At 38.8% G+C, this 14205-nt stretch overlaps 1 protein-coding gene across 7 annotated transcripts in view; it reads left to right on the top strand.

The window, feature by feature from the left end:
• The window catches only part of GON4L (gon-4 like), a 140233-nt gene that overhangs the window by 61556 nt on the left and 64472 nt on the right, over positions 1-14205 (top strand). The gene's annotated exons all lie outside the window — the stretch shown is intronic.

Raw genomic sequence — 14205 nt, 5'->3', positions numbered from 1 at the left:
ATCCTTCTTGAACCAAGGTATCTTTCCCTGGATGCCTTAAACTGGACATTTCTATAAGCTTGTTTTAATTGGGACATTTTCTCAGCTTTAGAACTGTAAACTAGCAACTTATTAAATTCCCCCTTTTTTTTTTTAAAAAAAGAATAACCTCCAGGATAATCTCTTGACTCTGTTTGGAATCTCTCAGCCATTGACACTTTATTTTGTCTCATTTCACTCTTCCCCTTTTTGGTCAAGAAGGTTTTCTCAATCCCTTGATGCTAAGTCTCAGCTCATTCTAGGGTTTTTCTCAATTCCTTGATGCTGAGTCTCAGCTCATTCTAGTATTTTTGTCCCACGTTGCCAGAAAGGGCCACACCCCTGGGAGTCCTGTCTCATGTAGACAGGGGAAGGGCGATGAGTCTGCTTGTTGGGTTGGCTGTAGAGAGAGGCCATATCTGAGCAACAAAAGAGGTTGTCTTGGGGGTGACTCTTAAGCCTTATTTTAAATAGGCTTGACATATCCTTTGTAAGGGTGTGTTTCATATGTACAAACCCAAGACTGGGGGCTCAGCCTATAGCTTTGTTTGTCCACACTGCTTGTGAGAATATCAAGAATTCAACTTGGGGGAAGTTGACTTTTCCCCCTTTCTTACCATTCCCTGAAGGGGACTTTGCAAATACTATTTTTATTCACTGTTAAATCACTCTGGGATTTATCGGGGCATCACTCTGGACAAATCTACAAAATCTCATGTCCTACTCAAGGTTCCATGTACTTAATGGTGTTTAATTAAGTTGTCTACATAAGTTATATTAGGAAATGCACTAGTCAAAATTAAATTTTGTACCAAATATTTTTTGCTTTAGTCTCACACATAAGTTGTAATTTTAAAATATTAATTACCATCTATTTTCAGCACCCTACAGTAATGACATTCCTATGTTCTTCCTCATGCAAAAAAAACTTTAAAATTTGTACATTTAGTCTTTATTATTATACACCCTGGGCATTCCTAGATTATACCATCTCAATCTTTATTGTCTATCTTTCTTTCTGGTTTCATTTGTGCCCCCAGCCTTCCTCCCTCTATCATTCTCACATTCAGCTTCATTCAGTGTTTTAACATAATTGTATTACGTTAGGTAGTATTGTACTGTCCATTTCTGAGTTTTTACATTCAATCCTGTTGCACAATCTGTATCTGTTCAGCTCCAGTTACCCAATATCTTACCCTATTTCTATCGCCTGATGGTCCCTGTTACGAACAAAATTCTCCAAGTTTATTCACTTATGTCAGTTCATATCAGTGAGACCATACAGTAGTTGTGCTTTTGTTTCTGGCTAATCTCACTCGGCATAATGTCCTCAGGGTCCATCCATGTTGTTACGTACTTAATAACTTTATTCTGTTTTACAACTGCATAATAATCCATCGTATGTGTGTACCACAGTTTGTTTAGCCACTCATCTGTTGTTGGACATTTTGGCTGTTTCCATCTCTTCGCAATTGTAAATAATTCTGCTATAAACATTGATGTGCAAATGTCCGTTTGTGTCCTTGCCTTCATGTCCTCTGAGTAGATACCTAGAAATGGTATTGCCAGGTCATATGGCAATTCTATGTTTAGCTTTTTGAAGAACTGCCAAACTGCCTTCCACAGCGGTTGTACCATTTGACATTCCGACCAGCAGTGGATAAGTGTGCCTCTTTCTCCACATCCTCTCCAGCACTTGTCATTTTCTGTTTTTTTGATAATGGCCATTCTGGTGGGTGTGAGATGATAGCTCATTGTAGTTTTGATTTGCATTTCCCTAATTGCAAGGGAAGTTGATTATCTTTTCATGTGCCTTTTGGCCATTTGTATTTCCTCTTCTGAGAAGTGTCTGTTCAAGTATTTTGCCCTTTTTGCAATTGGGTTGTCTGCCTTTTTGTTGTTGAGTTTATCAGTCTCTTTATATATTCTGGATACTAGACCTTTATCTGATATATCGTTTCCAAATATTGTCTCCCATTGTGTATACTGTCTTTTTTCTTTCTTGATGAAGTTCTTTGATGCACAAAAGTGTTTAATTTTGAGGAGTTCCCATTTATTTATTTATTTCTTCAGTTCTCTTGCTTTGGGTGTAAGGTCTATAAAACTGACTCCTAGTATAAGATTTATAAGATGTTTCCCTGCATTTTCTTGTAACAGTTTTATAGTCTTAGATCTAATGTTTAGGTCTTTGACCCATTTTGAGTTAACTTTTGTATAGGATATGAGATATGGGTCCTCTTTCATTCTTTTGCATGTGGATATCCAGTTCTCTAGGCACTATTTATTGAAGAGACTGTTCTGTCCCAGGTGAGTTGGCTTGACTGCCTTATCAAAGATAATTGTCCATAGAGGAGAGGGTCTGTATATGAATGCTGTATTCGATTCCATTGGTCAATATATCTATCTTTATGCCAGTACCATGCTGTTTTGATCACTGTAGCTTCATAATGCACCTTCATTTTTTTTCCTCAGGATACTTTTTAGCTGTGGGTTTTTCATATATTCTCCTTATCATGTTGAGGAAGTTTCCGTGTATTCCTATCGTTTGACGTGTTTTCAACAGGAAAGGTTGTTGAATTTTGTCCCGTGCCTTTTCTAAATCAACTGAGATGATCGTGTGGTTTTTCTTCTTTGATTTTTTGATGTGGTGTATTATGTTAATTGATTTTCTTATGTTGAGCCATCCTTGCATACCTGGGATGAATCCTACTTGGTCATGGTGTATCATTCTTTTCATGTGCTGCTGAATTTGATTTGCTAGAATTGTTTTTGAGGATTTTGCATCTATATTCATTAGAGAGATTGGTCTGTAGTTTTCTGTTTTTGTAACATCTTTGTCTGACTTTAGTATGAGGGTGATGTTGGCTTCATAGAATGAGTTAGGTAGTTTTCCCTCCTCTTCAGTCTTTTTGAAGAGTTTGAGCAGGATTCTTTTCTTCACTGTTGGGTAGGCTTCACATGTGAAGCCATGTGGTCATGAACTTTTCTTTTTCTGGAACTTCTTAATGACTGATGCGGTTTCTTTAATTGTGATTGGTTTTTTGAAAGGTCATCTGTTTCTTCTCAAGTCAGTGTTGGTTGTTCACACCTTTCTAGGAAGTTGTCCATTTAATCTACATTGTTTAGTTTATTAGCATAATGTCATTCATAATACCCTCTCATTACTTCCTTTATTTCTGTGGGGTCAGTGGTTATGTCTTCTCTTCCATATCCGATTTTATATATTTGCCTCCTCTCTCTTCTTTTTGTCAACCTTGCTAAGGGTCCATCATTCTTACTGATTTTCTCCTAGATCCAACTTCTGGTTTTGTTGATTTTCTTGATTGTTTTCGTGTTCTCAATTTCGTTTAGTTCTGCTCTAATCTTCATTATGTCTTTCCTTTTGCTTGCTTTGGGGTTAGTTTGCTGTTCTTTCTCGACTTCTTCCAAGTGGACAGTTAATTCCTTGATTTTTGCCCTTTCTTCTTTTTTGATATAGGCATTTAGGGCAATAAATTTCCCTCTTAGCACTGCTTTTTCTGCATGCCATAAATTTTCATACTTTGTGTTTTCACTTTCATGTACCTCGACATATTTTCTGATTTCTCTTGTAATTTCTTCCTTGACCCACTGGTTGTTAAGAATGTGTTGTTGAGCCTCGATATATTTGTGAATTTTCTTGGACTCTGCCTATTAATGATTTCCAGCTTTTTTCCTTTATGAGCTGAGAAAGTGTTTTATATAATTTCAATATTTTTATATTTATTGAGACCTGCTTTGTGACCCAGCATGTGGTCTGTCCTTGAGAAGGATCCACGAGCACTTGAGAAAAAGGTGTATCCTGCTGTTGTGGGGTGTAATGTCCTATAAATGTCTGTTAAGTCTAGCTCATTATTGTATTCAAATTTGCTGTTTCTTTCTTGATCTTCTGTCTAGATGTTCTGTCCATGGATGAAAGTAGGGAATTAAAGTCTCCAACTATTATGGTAGATGTGTCTATTTGTCTTTTCAGTATTTGCCTCATGTGTTTTGAAGCATTGTGGTTCGGTGCATAAATATTTATGATTGTTATGTCTTCTTGTTGAATTGTTCCTTTTATTAACACATAGTGTCCTTCTTTGTCTCTTTTATCTGTTTTACATTTGAAGTCTAATTTGTTGGATATTAGTATTACTACTCCTGCTCTTTTCTGATTGTTATTTGCATGGAATATCTTTTTTCTCAACCTTTCACTTTCAACCTGTGTTTATCCTTGGGTCTAAGATGTGTTTCCTGTAGACAGCATATATATGCGTCCTGTTTTTTAATCTGTTCTTCCAGTCTATGTCTTTTGATTGTGGAGTTGAATCCATTAACATTTAGTGTTATTACTGTATGGGCAGTACATTCTTCTACCATTTTCCCTTTTGGATTATATGTCATATCTAATTTTTCTTCTTTTTACCTTTACTGATAGTCTTCATTTCTACACTCTTCTCTACACCTCTCTCTCTCCTGTCTTTTCGTATCTGTCTCTAGTGCTCCCTTCAGTATTTCTTGCAGAGCCAGTCTTTTGGTCACAAATTCTCTCAGTGATTTTTTTGTCTGAAACTGTTTTAATCTCCCTCTCTTTTTTGAAGGACAATTTTGCTGGATACTGAATTCTTGCAGAACTATTCTCTTGGTCACAAATTCAGCGATTTTTTATGTGAAAATGTTTTAATTTCTCCCTCACTTTTGAAGGACAGTTTTGCTGGATGTCGAATTCTTGGTTGGCAGTTTTTCTCTTTTAGTATCTTAAATATATCATCCCACTGTCTTCTTGCCGCCATGGTTTCTGCTGAGAAATCTATTCATAGTGTTATTGGGCTTCCCTTGTATGTGATGGATTGCTTTTCTCTTGCTGCTTTCAAGGTTCTGTCTTTCTCTTTGACATCTGACATTCTGATTAGTAAGTGTTTTGGAGTACATCTCTTTGGATCTATTCTGTTTGGGGTATGCTGTACTTCTTGGATCTGTAATTTTAAGTCTTTCATAAGAGTTGGGGATTTTCAGTAATAATTCTCTCCAGTGGTTTTTCTCCTCCTTTTCCCTTCTCCTCTCCTTCTGGGACACTCACTACAGGTGTATTCATGTGTTCCATGTTGTCATTCAGTTCCCTGAGTCCTACTCATATTTTTCCATTCTTTTCCCTATATTTTCTTATCTTGTCGGATTTCAGATATTCAGTCCTCCAGTTCACTAATCCTATCTTCTGCCTCCTGAAATTTGTCATTGTATGTTTCCATTATTTTTTTCATCTCTTCTACTGTGCCTTTCATTCCCATAAATTCTGTGATTTCCTTTTTCAGAATTTTGATTTCTTCTTTTTGTTCATTCCTTGCCTTCTTCATATCCTACCTCAATTCATTGATTTGATTTTTGAAGAGGTTTTTCCATGTCTGTTCGAACATATTGAATTAATTATTTCAACTCATGTATCATTTGAATTGTTGGTTTGTTCCTTTGACTGGGCCATATCTTCAATTTTCCTAGTGTGATTTATTATTTTTTGCTGGCGTCTAGGTATTTAATTACCTTAATTCGTTTATTCTGGAGATTGTTTTCACTTCTTTTACCTAGGATTTTCTTGCTGGATGACTTTGTTGCCTATCTGTTCTTTGATAGTCAGTTCAGCTTATTCTGGACCACTAACTTAACTTTGTTTAACAGAGCAGAATTTTTCCATTCTTGTTTTCTTGTCTCTTGCCCTACCTATATGTACCTTCCTCATGCCCACTCCCTCACCTTAGGAAGGTCTGCTTAGGTAGTATAGACCCCAGCCAGATTTTCCCAGACCAAACTAGTCTCCTCTCAGGAGTTAGGAGTCACCTGCGTCAGTTTTCCCTGAGGTTGAGACCCAACAGGTTGAAATATATTCCTATGCAGTCTCTGAACTCTGTGTTTTTCCTATTGTTCTATATGCTAGCTGCCAGAATACAACACACCAGAGATGGATTGGCTTTTAATAAAAGGAGATTTATTTCATTAGTTCTTCAGAGGAAAGGCAGCTAACTTTCAACTGAGGTTCTTTCTTACATGGGAAGGCACAGGGTGATCTCTACTGGCCTTCTCTCCAGGCCTCTGGGTTCCAGTAACTTTCCCCGGGGTGATTCCTTTCTACATCTCCAAAGGCCTGGGCTGAACTGTGAGTGCTGAGATGAGGTATGCTGAGCTGCCTTTGCTGTGCTACCTTGAGCTCTCTCATTTAAGCACCAGCCAGTTAAGTCAAACATCATTCATTGCAGCAGGCAGCCTCCTAGCTGACTGCACATGTAATTAGCAATACATGAGGTTCATGTACCATTGGCTCATGCCCACAGCAACAAAAGTAGGTGCCTTCACTTGGCCCAAGTTGACAACAGAATCTTATTACCACACCTATCCTGCCCAGTGTGTGGCGCTTTTCTGCCTGCAGGTCCCACCAGCATAAGGTGATGCGGTACCTTTAACTGCAGCCGACTGTCCCTGCTGGTGGTGTGGTGGAAATAGCGGAGAGGTTGTAGGCTGGTTTTAATCACTTCAATTTTCCAGACCCTGGCATCTGAATTCCTTGAGGGAGGGAATCCACCTCAGCTGGGTCCCAGCCCTCTCTTGGGGAAGGCACAAGCTCCAAACAGGCTGTCCCACAAGCTTGTTTCTGTCTATGCCTGGGGCTGTTGCAGCCTGAGAAGCCCTGATGTTGTATCCAAAGGCAGTCCAGGCTTTGTGGAAACACAGCCACAAAAAAAAGAAAGAGAAAAATCCTTCTCAGAGCAGGACCTCCGTTCCTCAGGTTTGCCACTGAAGAGCATACGTTGGTATGTGGCTTTGTGTACCTTCAGATCTTATGTGCCCCCTCCTTTCCTTCACAGGCTAGACCCTTTGAAGTATTATGTGCTATATGATCCCCAAACCCTCTCTTTGTTTTTTTTTTTTTTTTTACTTTTTTAGTCAGCCCTGCCCCCTCAGCGCCGGGGCAAAATCAGCAACCTCCGCTTTGACCAGGTTCAGCTGAGCTGGGGGCCTATTTTTAGTAGTCAGAATTTCTGAATTAATTCCACAATTGAAGCTTAGTTGCGCTCAGACCCTGCTGCTGGTAAATTCGCTTTCCTTTCCCCTCTGGGAAGCAGCCTTTTGGGGAGGGGTGTCGGTCACTGTGGCTTGGGGAACTCACGGTTCTTTGGGGGGGGGGCTCGCAGCAGGCAGTCCAGCTGGTCTAGACTGGAGTACACTGTGTGTCTGGTCACTGACATGGCCCCAGGAGTTGTACTGTACTGTTCCTGGCTATTTAGTAGCTGTTCTGGAGGAAGAACTAAATCCCACACCTTTCTAAGCTGCCATCTTGGACTCTTTGCACATTTTTGACAAAGTCCTTTGATGTGCAAAAGTGTTTTGAGGTCTCGTTTATCTGTTTTGTATATTATTGCTTATGCTTTGGATGGCAAGAAAATACCACCTGTCGTCAGATCTTCAAGATGGTTCTCTGCATTTTCTTCTAGGAGCCTCATGCTCTTGTCTCTTATATTTACGTCTTTGATACATTTTGAGTTAATTTTTATATGAGGTGTAAGATTGGGTTCTTTTTTATTATTTTGGATTTGGATATCCAGTTCTCTTAGCACTATTTGTTGAAGAGATCATTGTATGCCAGTTAAGTGGACTTGGCAGGCTTGTCAAAAATCAGTTGGATCATAATATGTCTGTTGATCCAATATGTCTCTTTTTATGCTGGTATCATGCTGTTTTTTTTTTTTTTTTTAAATCATTCCATTCTACATATGCAATCAGTAATTCTTAACATCATCACATATATGCATGATCATCATTTCTTAGTACATTTGCATCGATTTAGAAGAAGAACTAGCAAAACAACAGAAAAAGATATAGAATGTTAATATAGAGAAAAAAATAAAAATAATAATAATAGTACAAAAAAAAAGACAAACAAACAAACAGACAGACAAAAAAAACACCTATAGCTCAGATGCAGCTTCATTCAGTGTTTTAACATGATTACTTTACAATTAGGTATTATTGTGCTGTCCATTTTTGAGTTTTTGTATCTAGTCCTGTTGCACAGTCTGTATATCTTCGGCTCCAATTGCCCATTATCTTACCCTGTTTCTAACTCCTGCTGGACTGTGTTACCAATGACATATTCCAAGTTTATTCTCGAACGTCGGTTCACATCAGTGGGACCATATAGTATTTGTCCTTTAGTTTTTGGCTAGACTCACTCAGCATAATGTTCTCCAGGTCCATCCGTGTTATTACATGCTTCATAAGTTTATCCTGTCTTAAAGCTGCATAATATTCCATCGTATGTATATACCACAGTTTGTTTAGCCACTCGTCTGTTGATGGACATTTTGGCTGTTTCCATCTCTCTGCAATTGTAAATAACGCTGCTATAAACATTGGTGTGCAAATGTCCGTTTGTGTCTTTGCCCTTAAGTCCTCTGAGTATATACCTAGCAATGGTATTGCTGGGTCGTATGGCAATTCTATATTCAGTTTTTTGAGGAACCGCCAAACTGCCTTCCACAGTGGTTGCACCATTTGACATTCCCACCAACAGTGGATAAGTGTGCCTCTTTCACCGCATCCTCTCCAGCACTTGTCATTTTCTGTTTTGTTGATAATGGCCATTCTGGTGGGTGTGAGATGATATCTCATTGTGGTTTTGATTTGCATTTCTCTAATGACCAGGGATATTGAGCATCTCTTCATGTGCCTTTTGGCCATTTGTATTTCCTCTTCTGAGAAGTGTCTGTTCAAGTCTTTTTCCCATTTTGTAATTGGGTTGGCTGTCTTTTTGTTGTTGAGTTGAACAATCTCTTTATAAATTCTGAATACTAGACTTTTATCTGATATGTCGTTTCCAAATATTGTCTCCCATTGTGTAGGCTGTCTTTGTACTTTCTTGATGAAGTTCTTTGATGCACAGAAGTGTTTAATTTTGAGGAGCTCCCATTTATTTCTTTCTTTCTTCAGTGCTCTTGCTTTAGGTTTAAGGTCCATAAAACCGCCTCCAATTGTAAGTTTCATAAGATATCTCCCTACATTTTCCTCTGTTTTATGGTCTTAGACCTAATGTTTAGATCTTTGATCCATTTTGAGTTAACTTTTGTATAGGGTGTGAGATACGGGTGCTCTTTCATTCTTTTGCATATGGATATCCAGTTCTCTAGGCACCATTTATTGAAGAGACTGTTCTGTCCCAGGTGAGTTGGCTTGACTGCCTTATCAAAGATCAAATGTCCATAGATGAGAGGGTCTATATCTGAGCACTCTGTTCGATTCCATTGGTCTGTATATCTATCTTTATGCCAATACCATGCTGTTTTGACCACTGTGGCTTCATAATATGCCTTAAAGTCCGGCCGCTTGAGACCTCCAGCTTCATTTTTTTTCCTCAAGATACTTTTAGCAATTCGGGGCACCCTGCCCTTCCAGATAAATTTGCTTATTGGTTTTTCTATTTCTGAAAAATAAGTTGTTGGGATTTTGATTGGTATTGCATTGAATCTGTAAATCAATTTAGGTAGGATTAACATCTTAACTGTATTTAGTCTTCCAATCCATGAACACGGTATGCCCTTCCATCTATTTAGGTCTTCTGTGATTTCTTTTAACACTTTTTTGTAGTTTTCTTTGTATAGGTTTTTTGTCTCTTTAGTTAAATTTATTCCTAGGTATTTTATTCTTTTAGTTGCAATTGTAAATGGAATTCATTTCTTGATTTCCCCCTCAGCTTGTTCATTGCTAGTGTATAGAAACACTGCAGATTTTTGAATGTTGATCTTGTAACCTGCTACTTTGCTGTACTCATTTATTAGCTCTAGTAGTTTTGTTGTGGATTTTTCCAGGTTTTCGACGTATAGTATCATATCGTCTGCAAACAGTGATAGTTTTACTTCTTCCTTTCCAATTTTGATGCCTTGTATTTCTTTTTCTTGTCTAATTGCTCTGGCTAGAACCTCCAACACGATGTTGAATAATAGTGGTGATAATGGACATCCTTGTCTTGTTCCTGATCTTAGGGGGAAAGTTTTCAATTTTTCCCCATTGAGGATGATATTAGCTGTGGGTTTTTCATATATTCCCTCTATTATTTTAAGGAAGTTCCGTTGTATTCCTATCTTTTGAAGTGTTTTCAACAGGAAAGGATGTTGAATCTTGTCAAATGCCTTCTCTGCATCGATTGAGATAATCATGTGATTTTTCTGCTTTGATTCGTTGATATGGTGTATTACATTAATTGATTTTCTTATGTTGAACCATCCTTGCATACCTGGGATGAATCCTACTTGGTCATGATGTATAATTCTTTTAATGTGTTGTTGGATTCGATTTGCTAGAATTTTGTTGAGGATTTTTGCATCTATGTTCATTAGAGAGATTGGCCTGTAGTTTTCTTTTTTTGTAATATCTTTGCCTGGTTTTGGTATGAGGGTGATGTTGACTTCATAGAATGAATTAGGTAGCTTTCCCTCCACTTTGATATTTTTGAAGAGTTTGAGCAGAGTTGGTACTAATTCTTTCTGGAATGTTTGTTAGAATTCCGATGTGAAGCCGTCTGGTCCTGGACTTTTCTTTTTGGGAAGTTTTTGAAGGACTGATTCAGTTTCTTTACTTGTGATTGGTTTGTTGATGTCATCTATTTCTTCTTGAGTCAAAGTTGGTTTTTCATGCCTTTCTAAGAACTTGTCCATTTCATCTACATTGTTGTATTTATTAGCGTGAAGTTGTTCATAGTATCCTGTTATTACCTCCTTTATTTCTGTGAGGTCAGTGGTTATGTCTCCTCTTCCATTTCTGATCTTATTTATTTGCGTCCTCACTTCTTTTTGTCAGTCTTGCTAAGGGCCCATCAATCTTGTTGATTTTCTCATAGTACCAACTTCTGGTCTTATTGATTTTCTCTGTTGTTTTCATGTTTTCAATTTCATTTATTTCTGCTCTAATCTTTGTTATTTCTTTCCTTTTGCTTGCTTTGGGGTCAGTTTGCTGTTCTTTCTCCAGTTCTTCCAAGTGGACAGTTAATTCCTGAATTTTTGCGTTTTTTTCTTTTCTGATATAGGCATTTAGGGCAATAAATTTCCCTCTTAGCACTGCCTTTGCTGTGTTCCATAGGTTTTGATATGCTGTGTTTTCGTTTTCATTCGCCTCGAGGTATTTATTAATTTCTTCCTTGACCTACTCATTGTTTAAGAGTGTGTTGTTGAGCCTCCACGTATTTGTGAATTTTCTGACACTTCTGCCTATTATTGATTTCCAACTTCATTCCTTTATGATCTGAGAAAGTGTTGTGTATGATTCAATCTTTTTAAATTTGTTGAGACTTGCTTTGTGACCCAGCATATGGTCTATCTTTGAGAATGATCCATGAACACTTGAGAAAAAGGTGTATCCTGCTGTTGTGGGATGTAATGTCCTATAAATGTCTGTTAAGTCTAGCTCATTTATTGTAATATTCAAATTCTCTGTTTCTGTATTGATCCTCTGTCTAGATGTTCTGTCTATTGATGAGAGTGGCGAATTGAAGTCTCCAACTATTATGGTAGATGTGTCTATTTCCCTTTTCAGTGATTGCAGTGTATTCCTCACGTATTTAGGGGCATTCCGGTTCGGTGCATAAATATTTATGATTGTTATGTCTTCTTGTTTAATTGTTCCTTTTATTAGTATATAATGTCCTTCTTTGCCTCATTTAACTGTTTTACATTTGAAGTCTAATTTGTTGGATATTAGTATAGCCACTCCTGTTCTTTTCTGGTTGTTATTTGCATGAAATATCTTTTCCCAACCTTTCACTTTCAACCTATGTTTATCTTTGGGTCTAAGATGTGTTTCCTGTAGGCAGCATATAGAAGGATCCTGTTTTTTAATCCATTCTGCCAGTCTGTGTCTTTTGATTGGGGAATTCAGACCATTAACATTTAGTGTTATTACTGTTTGGGTAATACTTTCCTGTACCATTTTGCCTTTTGTATTATATATATATCATATCTTATTTTCCTTCTTTCTACACTCTTCTCCACACCTCTCTCTACTGTCTTTTCGTATCTGACTCTAGTGCTCCTTTTAGTATTTCTTGCAGAGCTGGTCTCTTGGTCACAAATTCTCTCCGTGACTTTTTGTCTGAAAATGTTTTAATTTCTCCCTCATTTTTGAAGGATAATTTTGCTGCATATAGAATTCTTGGTTGTCAGTTTTTCTCTTTTAGTAATTTAAATATATCATCCCACTGTCTTCTTGCCTCCATGTTTCTGCTGTGAAATCTACAGATAGTCTTATTGGGTTTCCCTTGTATGTGATGGATTGTTTTTCTCTTGCTGCTTTCAAGATCCTCTCTTTCTCTTTGACCTCTGACATTCTAACTAGTAAGTGTCTTGGAGAACGCGTATTTTGGTCTATTCTCTTTGGGGTGCGCTGCACTTCTTGGATCTGTAATTTTAGGTCTTTCATAAGAGTTGGGAAATTTTCAGTGATAATTTCGTCTGTTAGTTTTTCTCCTCCTTTTCCCTTCTCTTCTCCTTCTGGGACACCCACAACATGTATATTTGTGCGGTTCATATTATCATTCAATTCCCTGAGCCCCTGCTCAAATTTTTCCATTCTTTTCCCTATAGTTTCTGTTTCTTTTTGGATTTCAGATGTTCCATCCTACAGTTCACTAATTCTGTCCTCTGTCTCTTGAAATCTACCATTGTAGGTTTCCATTGTTTTTTTCATCTCTTCTACTGTGTCTTTCAATCCCATAAGTTCTGTGATTTGTTTTTTCAGACTTTCCATTTCTTCTTTTTTTGATCCCATGCCTTCATCATGTCCTCCCTCAATTTATTGAGGTTTTCCATTTCTGTTCGTATATTCAGAATTAGTTGTCTCAGCTCCTGTATCTCATTTGAGCTATTGGTTTGTTCCTTTGACTGGGTCATATCTTCAATTTTCCTGGTGTGATTTGTTATTTTTTTGCTGGCGTCTGGGCATTTAGTCAGATTTCTCTGAGTGTGGGACCCAGCAGGTTGAAAGACTTTCCTGTGACGTCTCTGGGCTCTGTTTTTCTTATCCTGACCAGTATGTGGTGCTTGACTGCGGGTCCCACCAGCAAAAGATGTTGTGGCTCCTTTAACTTTGGAAGACTCTCGCTGCTGGGTGTGTGGTGGAGACAGAGGAAAGGTTGTAGGTTGATTTTAATGGCTTCAAATTGTGAAGTCCTGGGATCTGAATTCCTTGAGAGAGGGATTCCACCTGAGTTGTGTTTCACCCCTCCGGCGGGGAAGGTTAAGGTTGTAGAGATCCCTGAAAGCAGCCTGTTTCTGCGTTCGGGGCAGTTGTAACCTATGTAATCCCAGCGCTGAGCCAGAGGAAACAAAGCCTACATAGAAACAGCTGCAGAAGGCTCTGTTTCGCCCCCTTTCCTCTTTTTCAGTTAGCCCAATAGGCAACTTCCGCCTTGATCAGTTTCGCCTGAGCTGAGGGCCTAGTTTAAGTAGTCAGAAGTTGTTCATTAATGCCACTGTTGGTGTTAGGTTGGGTTCAGTCTCTACTACTGTTGGAGACTCTTTCCTTTCCCTCTGGGAAGTTGCCTGTGGGGGAGGATCGCCAGCCGCCGCGGCTTGGGAAGCGCTGTTCCGAGGCTACCAGCCGGCCTGGGAAGCCGCGTGTGTGGAAAGGGCTGTGGTCGCCGGCCACCGCGGCTTGGGGGACTGCTGTTCCGAGGCTCCCAGCCGGCCTGGGAAGCCGCGCGTAGGGGAGGGTCGCCGGCCGCCGTGGCTGGGGAACCGCCGATTCAAAGCTCCCAGCTGGACGGGGAAGCTGCATGTGGGAGGGCCGCCGCGGCTTGGGGAACCACCGCTCCGAGGCTCCCAGTTGGCCCGGAAACTATAGACTTCCTTTTGTAGAATATTTCATAGATACTTTGTCCCTTTATTGGTGTAGTTCAGAGAGTGAAGTTTTAAAAATTAGTTTGGTCTGGGTTTTTTCCTTCTCTGGACTGAATAGTGTAATAATGACAAATTACAGTTGTATCATGTTTCTTTGGGTGTAAAGTACTTTGATACATATTATTTTGTTGAATCTTTATTGCAGCTTTGATTGTAGAAATCTATATATTGTGAGATAAACAATGAGAGTGTATTACCTAGTGGGACTGTGGCACAAACCCAGGATTTCTGACATCTCTGGGTAGTATACAGTACCCAT

The sequence above is a fragment of the Tamandua tetradactyla genome, chromosome 4 (genome assembly GCF_023851605.1).
Source record: "Tamandua tetradactyla isolate mTamTet1 chromosome 4, mTamTet1.pri, whole genome shotgun sequence".
Taxonomy (NCBI): domain Eukaryota; kingdom Metazoa; phylum Chordata; class Mammalia; order Pilosa; family Myrmecophagidae; genus Tamandua; species Tamandua tetradactyla.
This window is presented reverse-complemented; position numbering and strand designations above follow the sequence as displayed.